The sequence below is a fragment of the Pteropus medius genome, unplaced genomic scaffold, assembly GCF_902729225.1.
Source record: "Pteropus medius unplaced genomic scaffold, Ma_sr-lr_union100, whole genome shotgun sequence".
NCBI classification, from domain to species: domain Eukaryota; kingdom Metazoa; phylum Chordata; class Mammalia; order Chiroptera; family Pteropodidae; genus Pteropus; species Pteropus medius.
The window spans coordinates 19,073,974-19,088,520 of NW_024352785.1; the positions used below are offsets into that span (position 1 = coordinate 19,073,974).

Consider the following 14,547-nt stretch of genomic DNA (forward strand, 5'->3'; position numbering starts at 1 on the left):
TGTCCTAAGCCAATTGGACTCTGAATGTTAATTCAAGCGAAACCAGAGAGGAAAAACAGTGATAATTCAAGTGATGCAAGAGAGAAAAAACATTGATATATACTAGTGATGCCCAGGCATCATGGCAAAGGAATTTGTGCTGCCAGGACCAGAAATGCTTTAGTTCTTGTCTATTTCTGAATCTGATTCCTGTCCATTTTAGGAATAATCCAACAACCCCAATTAGCTTTAAGAAAATTCACTTTTTCTTTACGCTAGTCAGGATCAAATTTGGTTGTTTACTGCTGAGAGCTGTAACTCTTATACTATTTAGTTCTCAAAGTGTGGCCCCTGGACTTGTTTAAAATGCAAATTTTGAGGCCTCAGATCATCTCCTGAATCAGAAACTCTGGGAGTGGGATCCAGTAATATGAGATTTTAAAGTCCTCCTGATGATGGCTAATGTCTGAGAAGCACTGTACTGTCCAATAAAATCCCTAGCATTTGCAGCCTAGACCCTCTGTTCTCACCAGAATTATTGTTCCTGATGAGCACCTTGCTGTTGGGGCCCATCTCTCTGTCCTCATGCTCCTGCCTCTAAGAAACATCCCCAGGCCTGATTCTTAGCACAGGACATTTGTTCAACTAATGAGCCCAACAGGAATGATCTTCCTGCTTCTTCCCCTCTAAATCTCATACTTCTACAGGCTTTAGCAGTATCACATTGTTCCTGAAGCTTATCATGACTAATTCTAAGGCCAAGTGACAGTAATTAATAACACCTTAGAGTCATATAACAATTTACCGTTTCTTAAATACTCCCACCCACATTACATCATTTATTTTTCACAACAATCCTGTGAGGCAGGTATTACTCCTTCTCTATCAGATAAAACGAAAGTCAAGAAGACGTCAGGAAGCCTGCTCACTGCAAACAGCTAGTAGATAGCAAAGAAAAGACTCTAATGTAGGTATTCTGACTCTAGGGCCCTTGTTTCATAAACTTGATTTCACTCTTATTTCAGATTTTTTGTTGAATTCCCAACACACATGCTGGTTGTGTCGATTATTTATGATCTTTTAACTTTATCGTAATCTACAGACCTATGGCAGAGTTACTCAGCCTGAGGGACCTTGGTATTAGAAGCTAATAGAGTTTTGCCTGGAGCCAATGAGGAATGGGGAAATTTCTTCCCAGAGAACCATTCTTTTGGAGCCAAACATGTTACTCTAACTGAAAAATTTCTCAGTGATTATTTATGAATAGAACCTCTTGGTACCAAATGGCAGCCTATACAATAAACCTCAGAAATATTTTATTGCATTAATTAATTATATTATAGCTAAGCCCTCTCTGTATCCCACCCTCTTTGGTTGATTTATCTGGACTAGATGATTATTGGGCCCTTTATTTTAACCCTTTATGTGGTTATATCATGGCTCATCTCCTACGTACTTAATCTGGAGAGGCTAAAAATAGAAAAAATAACAGAGGCTTTCAAATCTCATTGGCGAGTGTTGCTGCCAAACTCCTTTGTGAACTTGGAAAAGAAAGGGGTCTGAGCTCTCACTGCACACCAACAAGTTGCTCATAACCCAGAGTCAATACTCTCTGAACTGTAAGCCATTAGACAGATCCTGCCTAGTAAGGTGTGGTTCAATAGCTAATCTTTGGCACATTGATGAGGCAATATTCAAAATAAAACTTTGGAGCTCCACCAGGATCTTATTTAATTAATCTTATCTTTTTTTTGGCCTCAAAATGCCAAGGCACAATACTTTGCTATGGGAACTACTAATCTTAGCTACAGAATTATCTAATGAAGGCAGATTGAGGGGCAGGGACCCAACGTATGAGTTCGGTCAGCACATCAGCCAAGCTCAGATTCTGGCTCATACCCAAGAAGCTCGTTTTCCCTTCTCTGCTCAGAGCTGAGTCCTGTTTCTTCATTTTCTATAGATGATAAATAAATTTAAGCCGAACGAACACCCAAGGACAATTCCTGCCACCCCAGTTACTTTAGAATCACTGCATGTGTCTGAAATTTGTTTAACCACCTAATTGTACACATGGTTCTAATCCTTTCACTTTTTTTTTTTTTTTTTTGGTAAATATCTATTAGCAAACTATGTATTTTTTCAAACATATATTTCAGTTTCTCACTTGATAAGTTTGGACTTCTCACATCAACAGCCTATCAAAAGAATATACAGTTTAGAGGCTCAAACATTCCAATACAGACTTTTGATGTAATCTCTACCTAATTGTCAAAAAATCAGGTGAGAATAATGTAAAATTGTTCACACCGGTTTTTCCTTTTGATCCTGAGCTGTATTAATCTATATAAACCACCAGCAATAATGCTCACACAGAACTTACACTATAGTATTATTACAAGAATCTAATAGAAATTATTTTTTAAAATCATTATTTTCTTAATAAATCAAAATCAAATTTAAGATGAGTGAGAGTCATACCCTCCCATTATGGAGAATAGAAAGATGAACTATTGATATGAATCATGGTGGGGAGGAGTGGGTTTAATTGGCCACTGGTCTTGCTACCTAATTAATTCCCCCTAGGGAGAAGGATAATAATGGAGAGCTAGGCACTAGAGTTGACCCTAATGGCCTTATGATAATTACTAAAATTCTGTTCTTCTTATTTGTGGAAAGACAATAATAACATTACTTAGCCTCATAGGGTGTTTTGGAGGGTACATAAACTTGTGAAGTAATATAGAAAGTAGTTAGCAGAGTGTCTAACACATACCAAGGTTCAAAAAATTTATTAACAGTTATTCCAAAATAAATGGTTTCAGTAACTGCTCTACAATTTTTATGGGCTTGTGGTTAATAATCTGCTAGAATAAAGTACCTCATTTCAGCTGCCAGTTTATTTTATAGGGGACACTAGGAAGGTGATTAATCAAAGACTCAAAATTACTTTCTGAGAGGAATCTTGTCCTGCCCTGCCAATACTTCCTTGGTTCATTTTTTCTCCTGGAGAATGTCTTTTTAAGCCTTTGGTAGAACTATCTAGTTATAATTTGTCTGTTTATTTGTCTTTATTCCACATTAGCTTATAAACTTCTTGACAGTACAGCCTGGGTTTAATTCGTGGTGTTTGCCACATAGTAGGTTCTCAATAAGCATTTGTTCAATAAATGAATCGATAAGTCAATCAATGAGTGAGCAAGTGAGTGAATGGAGGTGAACATCCTTTCAATTCAAGAAATATCATTTTGGGCCCCACAATTTCTAAAAGAGAATGTCATTTCTGGCCTCATCTCAGCTGACCATTTCTACCAGAGAGCTCTGTGCCTAACTGGACTCCAAGAACCAACCATGAGTATTGCCTTGGACTCAACACTTAGCTTTCAAAAGCTTGGCTGAAAAGAAGCATATCATGTAGGAGTATCTGAAATACAGTCCATTTTCCCTCTCAAATATATATCCCCAAATCCTTCCTGAATAAAGTAAAGTCATTAGAAAGCCACATTTCTAGACTTTATCAAGTCATCCTAGAATTGCTTTTATGGAATGGCGGGGGTGGGGGTGTGTGTGTCAGGATGCTAATGACTTAGTTTGGGAAGATTTTACAAGAAACTATCTTGTGAAGCTTATTACTGTATTTACTGTCAGATTACTATTGAGGATATTTATTACTATATCAGAGAGTATGTGTTTCTGCATCAGGAATATTGACTCTTCCACTGAACACTGGTCCTGTTTTCATTCCGTGGATTTTGTTTCTATGAATGATTGTTTTGACTACCAAAAAGGCTAGAGCCAAGTTCTTTGTGCCTCACCTCTAATAAGTGATTTTGTAGAATGTCAGGCATGAATTGTGCAAATCAACCTTCCCACTTGCTTCCCTTAACTTCCCTTTACCCTATCTTTCCGGTTTTTATTTTAGTGGCTTCTAACACAATATATTTACCTTTTCAAGCTACCCTAAATTCTTCCTGAAATACATTAGTACTAAATTAAATCAACAAATCAAAAGAAAAGTAATCAGACTGATTCCAAAAGGCCCTGAGCAGTATTTACAGAGTTGGTTCCATAGACCATATATTCAATTTTGTAAGCCTTAAATACTTCTAGATATTTCTAGAGCACTTAAATCTCTGAACAGGCTGCTCATTGGCTACAAGAGAGTAAATAATATCATGGCAAGTGAGGACCTTGATTAGGTCTCTATGATCTTTCCTTTGACAGCTTCATTACCTGACATTCTCCCCTATCCCTACTTCCAGTAGACACCCAACGGTGGTTCTGATTTGAGGATTTGAGAATCCTCCAGGCTCAGGCCTCCATCCCTTAGCAAACTGGGCCCTTCCCCCTACTTCAACTCCTACTCACCTTTCAATACCTACTGCTCGTGTCTCCCAGGTGACAAGTTTCTCTTGACTCCTCAGGCAGAAACTGTCCTCCTCTCTAGTGCACATTCTATGGATCTCTCTTTTAGTCTTTATGCTACTCTATCAGTTGAGTCCCCAAGTCCTGGGACTTGGCTTTATTCACAGAGTTCTTGACACAGAGTAGGTGTTTCATAGATGCCTTGTTAAGTGAATGGATAAATAAGTGAGGGAATGTATCTATCTATATATGCTGGCTGCTATTTAAGGTTAATTTCTAAAAATAAAACAAGTTAAGCATGTCCCACTAGTTTATAGTAAATCATCCAGAAAAGGGACCAAGAAATCATTTATTTACAATTTTATCCTACTTTAAAAGGAAAAGAAACAAAATAAAATAAAAATTTTTATCTTAAATGGACATAGCCTGGCATTTTATTAATATTAAACATTATCTGTTTTATTGCTATAATTTTATATTATTATTAAATATTAACTATAATATTTAATTTAACCATATTTATTTATTTATACTCCAATTTCACAAAGAATTTGTATGAAATAGTTGAATTTTTAAAAATACATAAATAATTGAAAAAATATATATCAAAATAAAATAGCAATAAAAAGAGAAAGAATAGAACATGTACATTTTAAGTCGTAACTTCTCATACAATAGAGTTGAGACAAAAATATAGCTTTGATATTCCCAACAGCCAAAGGCAAAATGGGGAAAATGATCAGATGAATAGTTCTTATATTAAGGGGAGGAGATGTTATTAATTATTTTCTAATGAGTTAATTCTGAAATGAGATTTTGTGTTGGATTTCATATAGAGAATATTGAGAGATACAGTTGAGAGGAAAATCCATCAAAATTATCAGATGAGCAAATGCAGTAATGGATTTTACACGCTGTTTCAGTAATTTCCATAAAAAAGAAACCAAGGGCATAACATGTAAATAGTTCATCTTTTCTTATTGTAATTATAGTCTAGTTGGTATTGCATATTTTTTAAATCCCCAGCTCTTTATGATAATCTAGGGCAAATGTATTTAAAAGCCACATTCTACGTAAGTAATGTGGAAGAGGGAAGATGGCCAGAACAAGTCACGTGGGTCTGGAGCGTACGTGACTTACATAAAATAGAGAATAAAGCCCAAGTTGTTCAGATTTTCCAATTTTTCAGTAGATGGAAATCAAAATTTTGCATGAAATTTCCTCATTTATAAATGTTGGCAACTAATTCAAATAAAATAGAATGATCTACGTGGAAATAAAACACATTTATAAGTAATCTAAATATTAACTTTACAGTGGATTTTAAGTTTAGAATGCTATTTTCTTACATCTGTTTTACCATTTGAAAGATGTTCTTTACAAAGGACAGGAGTATGTGGTGATTGTAGGTGAGGGAAGTTAGTTCGTTTTAGTAGTGGTTGTTTCAGTCTCTCTAAGTTTATTAGTTAAAATAATGCTAGCTATGGTAACAAATGAACCCCAGAATTTCAGAGGCTTAACTAAATAGAAGTTTATTTCTTGTTCATTCAAGTAACAGTTTACTGTGAGTGTTCCTGCTGGGGAGCAAGCTCCTCTCATTCATCGTTATTCAGTGTAACTCAGTAATAAAAACTGAAGGAGGCTCTGCCATCTTGGACATGTGGATTCCCAGATTACTGGGGATCATCCCTATTCCAGTTGGCCAGAGGGGAAGAGGTTTACAGTAGGTTATATCTGGAAGTGGTACCTCATGTCTGATCACTTTCTGTTGGCTAGAACTCAGTTATGAGGCCACACTAATTGCAAGGAATGCCAGGAAAGGTAGTCTAGCTGTGTAACCAAGAAGAAGAAGGGAGCATGGATTTTGATTGTCATTCATCTTATCTTGTATCTGTAAATGTTGAAAATTTATCCCGAGTGAAGAACATTAGACATTGGTTTACTATTGTTATTATTATTGTTATTAAACCAGGTGAAACTTGAGATTAAAATTTATGCAATAACTACCAAACAGCATGAGAGAATGTATAATATCTCTTCATGTCTTGTTCCATAATATTCAATGGACAAAAATATTGCAAAAAAAAATCCTTCTTTCTTTTCTTTTTTTTTAAATATATCAAATCTGACTCTGGCCTCTTTTGTTATTGTTAGAAGGAAATTTGGTCTCAGCCATTTGGCAGAAAGAGCGGTCTTCTCTCCTCTCTGGGGTTTGCTGTCCAAGAGTTAGGGGACATTGTTTTCTAGTCAGTTGTGGCTGCCCTTCCCTCTGCTCCATGCCCATGCCTATGGGCCCATTCAAAGACCTGTGGCTCTTATTGTTCCATGTTAAGCCTTAACAGAAGATTTACAGGAGCTCCTACTTTATATATAGTACTCAGGGTCCAGCGTCCCTCACATGCCTGCCTATTTGAGGTCTTATTACCCAAAGGACCTGCATAAAAGTATGGTCCTTGCCATCTGAAGAACCTCCAATATTTCATTGTCTTTTTTTTGGATGAACACACTTCCTCCCCTGAGATTTGTTTACTTTCTTTTCCTTTTCAAAGCACCAAACTCTATCTCCTCCCTACTTGAGGTATTTTTAGGTTGTTTTATTAATGAGAATGGGCCTCAAACCAAAAGCTTTCCAGGTGCTCAAAACCCATCAAAGAATGCTAATTTCTATGGCCATGCCACCCTGAACATGCCCGATCTTGTCTGATATCTGAAGCTAAGCAGGGTCGGGCCTGGTTAGTACTATGGGAGATCACCTTGGAATACCAGGTGCTGTAGGCATTTAAAAAAAAAAAAAAAGAAAGAAAGCTAATTTCCCTTTTTTGCATGGGAGTTGGAGATGGTGTCAGTGTTGGAGTAGGGGCAATTTTTCCTCATGAGATTGAAGTTTCCAGGTTGAATTTATTTGAAACTTGAGAGACTGTCTAAAGAGTTATATAGAATTGTATGCTTAGATAGTTGAATAGATATATAGTATATTTTGGATTTTATTTTGTTGATAAATGTGAAGTATTAAAATTATTAAGTAAAATAAAATCTGAGCTGTTAGTGTTAGCTATTAGCATTGAATTTGATTTTGATTGTTTATTCACATGTTAGATAGCTTCTAATCCCCAATGGTCAATCTATCATCATTACTAGGTGTACTAGGTGGTAACAGCCATAAAAGGAAATGCGAGCTCTTACGCCAGTAATCAAGAGGTATAATAGAGTCATTGGCAAGTTCTAAGAAGAAAAAAAAAGAGACAGAACAAACACTTGGCTTTCCCCTTCTTAATCTCTCCTTCACAGTACCCACACTCCACATACACACCCCTCCCACCCCAGTACATTGGGTAGGTTGACTAAATTTAAGAAATGCTTGAGCATCAACTTCTTATTTAAGACATTTTTCTCTCTGAACATTAAAGAGAGACTGCCTGGGGTTAGAGCCCTGCTCTACTAATCTTACCAGTTGTGTAGCCTTGGTAGGTTGTTTGATCTCTTTGAGGCTCAACTTCTACATCTTCAAAATGATGATAATAAATGTAGTTCACGAGGTTGTCATGAAGATTAAACAAGTTAATACTTATAAAATTCTTAGATCAGTACTTGCCACATAGTAAAACTTATAGAAGTGCTTGCTAACTAATAAAACAAAACAACAAAAACAGCAAACATTTCTATAGCTTGCTCAGTGCTAAGCTTTAACAGCATTCTTGGTTAGAGGAGGTTCTGAAAATTTTAACATCATGGTTATCTGTAAAATGAGATAATCACAGAATCTGCCTCATTAGGGTTACTGTAAGGATTAAATGAGACGATACAGGTAAAGGGCTTAAAATAGTGTCTGGGACACAGATAACCTTGATTAATGTTGGCATTAATTACTGCTGCTTCATTATCCGGGTCATCATTTATAATATATGCTTTGAGATTTATCTAACAGTTTAAAAGCATGTGTTTTTCAGTTCCAGACTCCATTTTATTGAACTTAATGCTAAAGTACTTCACTGTATTCACATTAATACATGTTCCGGTTGAACCCAAAGAATTCCTAATTCTTGTAAGTACTTATTCTTTCTGCACATGAGAAAAGCATGTAGGAGACTGTCTGCACCTGCCAAAGGAGGCCCAGAGGAACTAATATGGGTGTTTTTGCTTAACTTCGCCTAAGTAAGAACACAGTGATTGCATTAGGCAGCTGTCAATGCCACAGGGAATGGAAAACTACCGCTGAGGAGTCTGCCAACTGGAAAAGATCATCTTCACTGCTCAGAGGCAATTCTGACCACACTCCTGTCCCTCCACCTTTGCCTTCTTAACTTTTACTTTCTCAGGCCCTAACAAATGTCATTTTGCTTGATTCTCTCCAGTTCTCGATTAACTGCGTACATAAACATCTCAACTAAGAGTCTTGATGATGCATGTTCCCTTTGTTGAAATGAAATGCAGCTGCATTAGCCAGTTTCTTGGATGTTCATTTTTGAATGCATATTACTGGAAATATTAGTGCATCTTTAGTAGGAAGCCAGTAAAGAGTGGAGGGAGTTGCCTGGCACAGACCTTTCCATGAGATCTTTTTTTTTTTTTAAGACTTTATTTTTGTAGAGCAATTTTAGGTTCACAACAAAATTGACAGGAAGGTGCAGAGATTTCCCATATACCCCTTGTCCCCACATATGCATAGCCTATCCCATTGTCCATGAGATGCTTTTTTAAAATGCCTACAGCACCTGGTATTCCAAGGTAGATATCTTTTTGATGTTATTCTTCGTTTTCCTGATTTCAGTGCCCAAGCTAGGGCTTAAGTTGTCCTTATTTTATTCTTCTGTCCTTTTTCTGTTTTAGCTTTCCCATTCTCAAATACTGTCAGGAATGCCTCTAGAACAGAAGCACCCTCAATTGAATGGAAAGTGAAACCTCAGAATTGTCAAGAATTTACTTTTGAACAAGCAAATATTAATATAGTTTCCTAGAAATCATCAAGAATGTCAGTCTCTTGAAAAATTTAAAAAGGGAAGTTGTTTCTAATTTTAAATGTTAATTTAAGTAACTGCTTATGTGCAGATGTTTATCACTTCTAGTGTTTCAAATATAAATAATTCTATCTTTTGCCTAATCTCTTCTCTTTGTTTTAAGTTTAGTAAGAGCTGACATAAACCCCACTGGGACTGCAGGGAGAGAAAAGGGGTCCAGGAGAGTTCTCTTGAGCCTTTATAAATGAGAAGGTATTGTCATAGTCTCACAGCCTATAACAATAATCAGCTACCATATAAACAGATGATTTAGACAGACTTGTTTAAACGAGTATGATTTCTCAGAGGATAACCAGGTCATAAAGTCAACAAATGATTTAAGTATGAGTCATCTTAAAATTTTTTTTAAAAACCCTAAAATAATAACTCTACACCTTTTAAATATTTTTAACTGAAAGATATGTGGCGATATCGTATTGTGGGAACTAAGAAGGACCTGAGTTTTTCATAGGAATCAAATGATTGCAGAAAGATGCTAAGGAATGTAAAACCAAAAGAAATAGTTAGTTATTAATTGTTCTCTCTTCGACCGTTTTTGCTGATCCTAACAAGCCAGTCTCTTATCCTTCAGGCTTAATGGGTGCTGGGAGCCTTGGTTGTGAGTTGTTATTGTCTGTCTCATGGAAGAATCAGTGAAGAGGAAGGATTAAGAGGAGAAGTGGGAGGAGGTGGTTTGGCGGTCACACAGGGAAGCTGCTGCCGGTGTAGGGAGGATGCAGAGCGCAGGGTGGGTGGGGGTGGGAGCAGGAACAATGCAGACAGTCAGACTGGAAGTGCAGAGGAGGGAACAGGCGGAAATGAGAATGGGAGGCATTCTTGTGCTTTGTGGAATCTCTAATGAGAATACGGCTAGATGTTTACATTAAGCATTAAAACAAGTTATGTCCAGTTTGAGTTCATGAAAATGTTTTCCCCTCAACTCTCTTCCACTTCTGAAACACACCCATCCCCAGAAATAGAGCTCATGAGGTAACCAAAGTCATTAAAGAGCTCTATCAGAGTAACCCCTAAAAGGCTGCATTGTTCATCTACTCAACAATGCAGACAAAGGTTACACTAGATGGAAACCTAGGGTTGACGTGGAGTTCAGCCTGAACAACTAGCATGTTAAATGCTCATAAATGTGTAGTTTTTAGTACACTGTAATAATTCAAAGTATTGTTGGGGAGAGACCCAGTAATATATTGAAGACAGTCCTATGACTTTTCCAAAAGTGTGTTGCCCGGGGTGTTTGCCTTTTGGCCACAGATCTTGGATAAGGTCTTAGGCTTCAGGATGACTTCCTAGCAAACCAATCTTTTCCTCGTCAGTTTCAGATCTTACCTTTTTGGAAATTCCGGCCAATGAAATTATATGCTATTCTCTCATTCATGTCTTATGTGTCTGCATCGTCTTAAAAATTGTTGAGGATAAACAATTGTACACAAAAATCGTCTTTTGGTAAATTGAAATCAACCGGAGAGCTTTAAAACACACTGAATCCTGGGTCCCACCAGAGGCCCTGATTTCATCAGTCCGGAGTGCAAACAGGTCATCAAGACTTTAAAAATCTCCTTAAATCATTCTCATATGTAACCAAAATTTAGAACTACTGCCAAAAGAAAGAGATTAACCGTATGTAGGTTATATTCTACATGTGATGGCAATAAACAAAAATTACTGTTGGAACTGAAAGGAACCATCCCTAACCCAGGCTGGAGATGAAGATTGCTCAGGGAAGCAGCCTGTCAAAGGCAAGGAGAGGCGAAAGGGCCTGTTATCTTGAAGAAAGGACTAAGAAAAGCCCAATAGACACGTCGTATATTTTGTAGCTGGCTGCAACCACTGGAAGTTTCTTCAGAAATCAACTTGAGTTGGAAACGTTGGGACTTCAAGGTCATAGCATCTTCTCGCTTTCTTGCATTTGAGGAAAGGCAGCAGTATCCTAGTACACTGTACTACGGACTCACAGTGGAAGAAGAAAATCTAGCAGTGCCGTGCTTTTCCAGTGAACTTATTAAATATTGAAATAGATGCTGGAGTTATTTGTTTTGTAAAGTTTTTAATACATGTCTATTCATATCAATCGCAAAGTCAGTTTTCCAGAAATGCTTGAGCTCCTGATGCCAGGTAAAGATCCTCCATTGTCCTTAAATTAAGTAAACATTGAACAATTGAGAGGGCACAAACTAGGCAACTACTAGGAAACAAACTGAAAAAGAATTTCCTTACAGAGAAAGAGGCGTCTATTTCTTTCTTATCCCTAAAAGCACTTTAGGGGTTGGATAGTCACCACCCTAATTGTCAACAGATCCTGCTTTAGGTTCCTGGTCCTGTATTCTTCCTATCTCTCAAGTATGATTGCCATACAAATACAGGTGGTTCTCAGGTAGGGTAAACAATCTGTGTTATTTCCAGAGGACTATTTGAGATTGTAGGGAGATTGCCTTTATCTGATGTGGTGGAGTCAATGATATGATAATATATGTTCTCTTTTATTGAAGCTGGGTAGTCACTTCTATAATATAATTTTAAAGATATGATATGGAAGAAGTTTACATCTTGACAAACCTCTAATACCACAATGAAAGTAATCATAGGAGCCAGGCCTTAGATAGCTTCACAAAATGTCTATACTGTATATATGATGTCATGGCTTCTGATATGCTTTCACAAAAAAGTTCCCTCTCTGCATGGATCCTCACAATTTACCGGGAGATTCAACAGCTAATCCAAGATTGAGGAGTCACTGGTGTCATACTTGGAATAGGTGGAAGGACAAACAGGCTCCCACTCCTCAGGGCAAGTGAATAGTCCATTGTCTGCAAGATGCCTGTGCTTAGTCAGGCAGACTGCCTCTGTTTTCTGGGATACCTTTATCCTTTTTTGTTTTCACAAAATATTATAAATCACACACACACACACACACACCCCCTCTAATATTTGTAACGTAACCTTAGTATTTCATGTACAATCATCAGCGTATTCTTATTGATTTGTGTTGCTTTAAAGCTTTTTATATTTTGAGTAGCTAATGCTGTAAATTTTGTGTGTGGAACTGAATGATGATGATTTCTCTCAAAACTTTTCACATACATCTAACAACATTTCATTCATACTACATTTCTAAATAAATCATTCTTTAAAAGTCATTTTCCTTAGCCCCTGCTTTGCAATCCCAAAATGTAATCAATGAATAGCTGGCCAAAAGATCAATAATATAAAGGTTTATGAATTTTAAAATTTCCTTCTCTTTTACTTTCTTACCCCTTATGTTAATAGCATGCAATTTCTATACTCTATAATACGAAAACACATACACACATACATATATTTGTTTTAAGTTGAGATGATATTTTTTGTTTTAATAAATATGTGATCTTGTATAGGTATCAACTTCAAACTATATGTATTATCTTTTCCCCTTATCGATAAGTCGCAGGCATCTTTATAACATTATTTTAATGGTATACTCTTAAACTAGTGAAATTTATAACAAGGATTATTTTAATCTAAATATATTTTTAATATAAAAGTGTCTCATTACATTTTAGACTATACTACCCATGCCCTGGTGTTCACCATCTGGATAATACTTTTCCATACATCTTTCTTTCTCTCCCATCCCCATAATATACACATACTACATATGTATATGCACGCACACACGTGCGCACGCGCGTGCGCACGCGCGCACACACACACACACACACACACACACACACACACACTGATTAGCCTTGGGACCCTGGCCCCATTCAGAATACATTCTTTGCAAAGAAAGCCTTTTCCATCTGTCACTTACATGGGGGTGCAAACTGCCTATGGGTCTGAAGAAATTGAGAGAGATCAGGAAGAGTTAAAAGCTTTGCTGAAGGCCTCACTTATTCATTTCCCAAATATTTATAGGATGCCTATGGTGAGATATAGCAGTAAACTAAACAGACAAAATCACTGCCCTTATGGAACTTATATTCTAATGGGGCACGAAAGATGATAAATAACTAAATTAGTAAGTACATAAATGATCAGATAGAGAAAAAGGCTAAAGAGAGAAATAGAAAATGAAAAGAAGGTCAGCATCCTAGGAGAAGGGGACTATTTGAAATAGAGTGATGGGGAAAGACCTCACTGATTAGATGATATCAAAGCAGAGATGACAGGAAGTGAAGGTGTGAGCTCTGGGAATGTCAGAGGAAGGACATTCCACCAGAGGCTCCAGAAGGGCAAAGACCACATGCATTGTTTCAGAGCACAGATCTCTGCAAATGAAGAGTCCCCCAAGTGTGACAGATAAAATGGCCTTCAAGAGTGAAGTCTTGCTGCTGCAGGGTCAGGTGCTGGGCCTCAAGCCCCTGAGACCCAGTGAATGACACCTGGGTTCAGGGTTAGACTGTAACTGTTTTGCAGTCTGGATATATGCCTTGGTGTCAAGCCTGAAGGTAAGATTGCAAGAGAAGGAACCAGTGTTCTTCATCACTCCTTAAGAAGTGCCCCAATCCAGCAAAATACCTCGCCTATCAGCTCTGCATTGCAAGAGGGAAATTCAGGCAAACCTGTCCTTTTCCTAAAGGTACCTATTATGGTGTTTGGTTAATTTGGGCTTGTCCTCTGACAGCAACAGTGCAAATGGTAATCTGATGGTATAGGTGTCTCTCCCACACTTTGTATGGACGGGTAAATCCGTCTTTTTCTCTGGGTACAGTTAATGTTGACAAAGCCTGTTTTGTTTGAAACCACACCTCTTTCCCCTACCACCTGCACAGGCCTTTGGTCAGAAAAGATCTCTCTGCCAAGTTGATCTATACACCCTTGGCATAGTCCACATTATTGGAATTCACAATTTTACATGTCCTTAACATGTTCTTCTTCTCTCTATATTGATTTTCAATTCGATTCCCCACATCGAAGAATATTTTACTAGTTAACTGACTTCTCTCCACCATATGGGTTAAAGACTGCAAAGCTATACTGGACCAATTTTCATGCTAGCCAAGAAATTCTATTCTCAAGCCTTGAGGTCTTTGCCTTACTTCTAAAACAGTCAACGAGAAACTGTAGAACTGCTCTCACTGGAAAAAAGCCATCCCCAAAGCTCCATTCCCTCTCTGACCTCTAGAGTCACCCTCAGAGTCCTTCTTATATCTTTCAAAGAGTCATAGGATTTTCCCCAGTGCCTCCTTACAATCATGTTATGGAGGCTTTATTAAAT

At 37.3% G+C, this 14,547-nt stretch overlaps 1 protein-coding gene and 1 pseudogene across 1 annotated transcript in view; both read left to right on the forward strand.

Moving 5' to 3' along the window:
* The window catches only part of CCDC192 (coiled-coil domain containing 192), a 172,780-nt gene that overhangs the window by 52,932 nt on the left and 105,301 nt on the right, over positions 1-14,547 (forward strand). The window lies entirely within an intron of this gene.
* LOC120591022 (uncharacterized) lies at positions 7,004-7,119 on the forward strand (annotated as a pseudogene).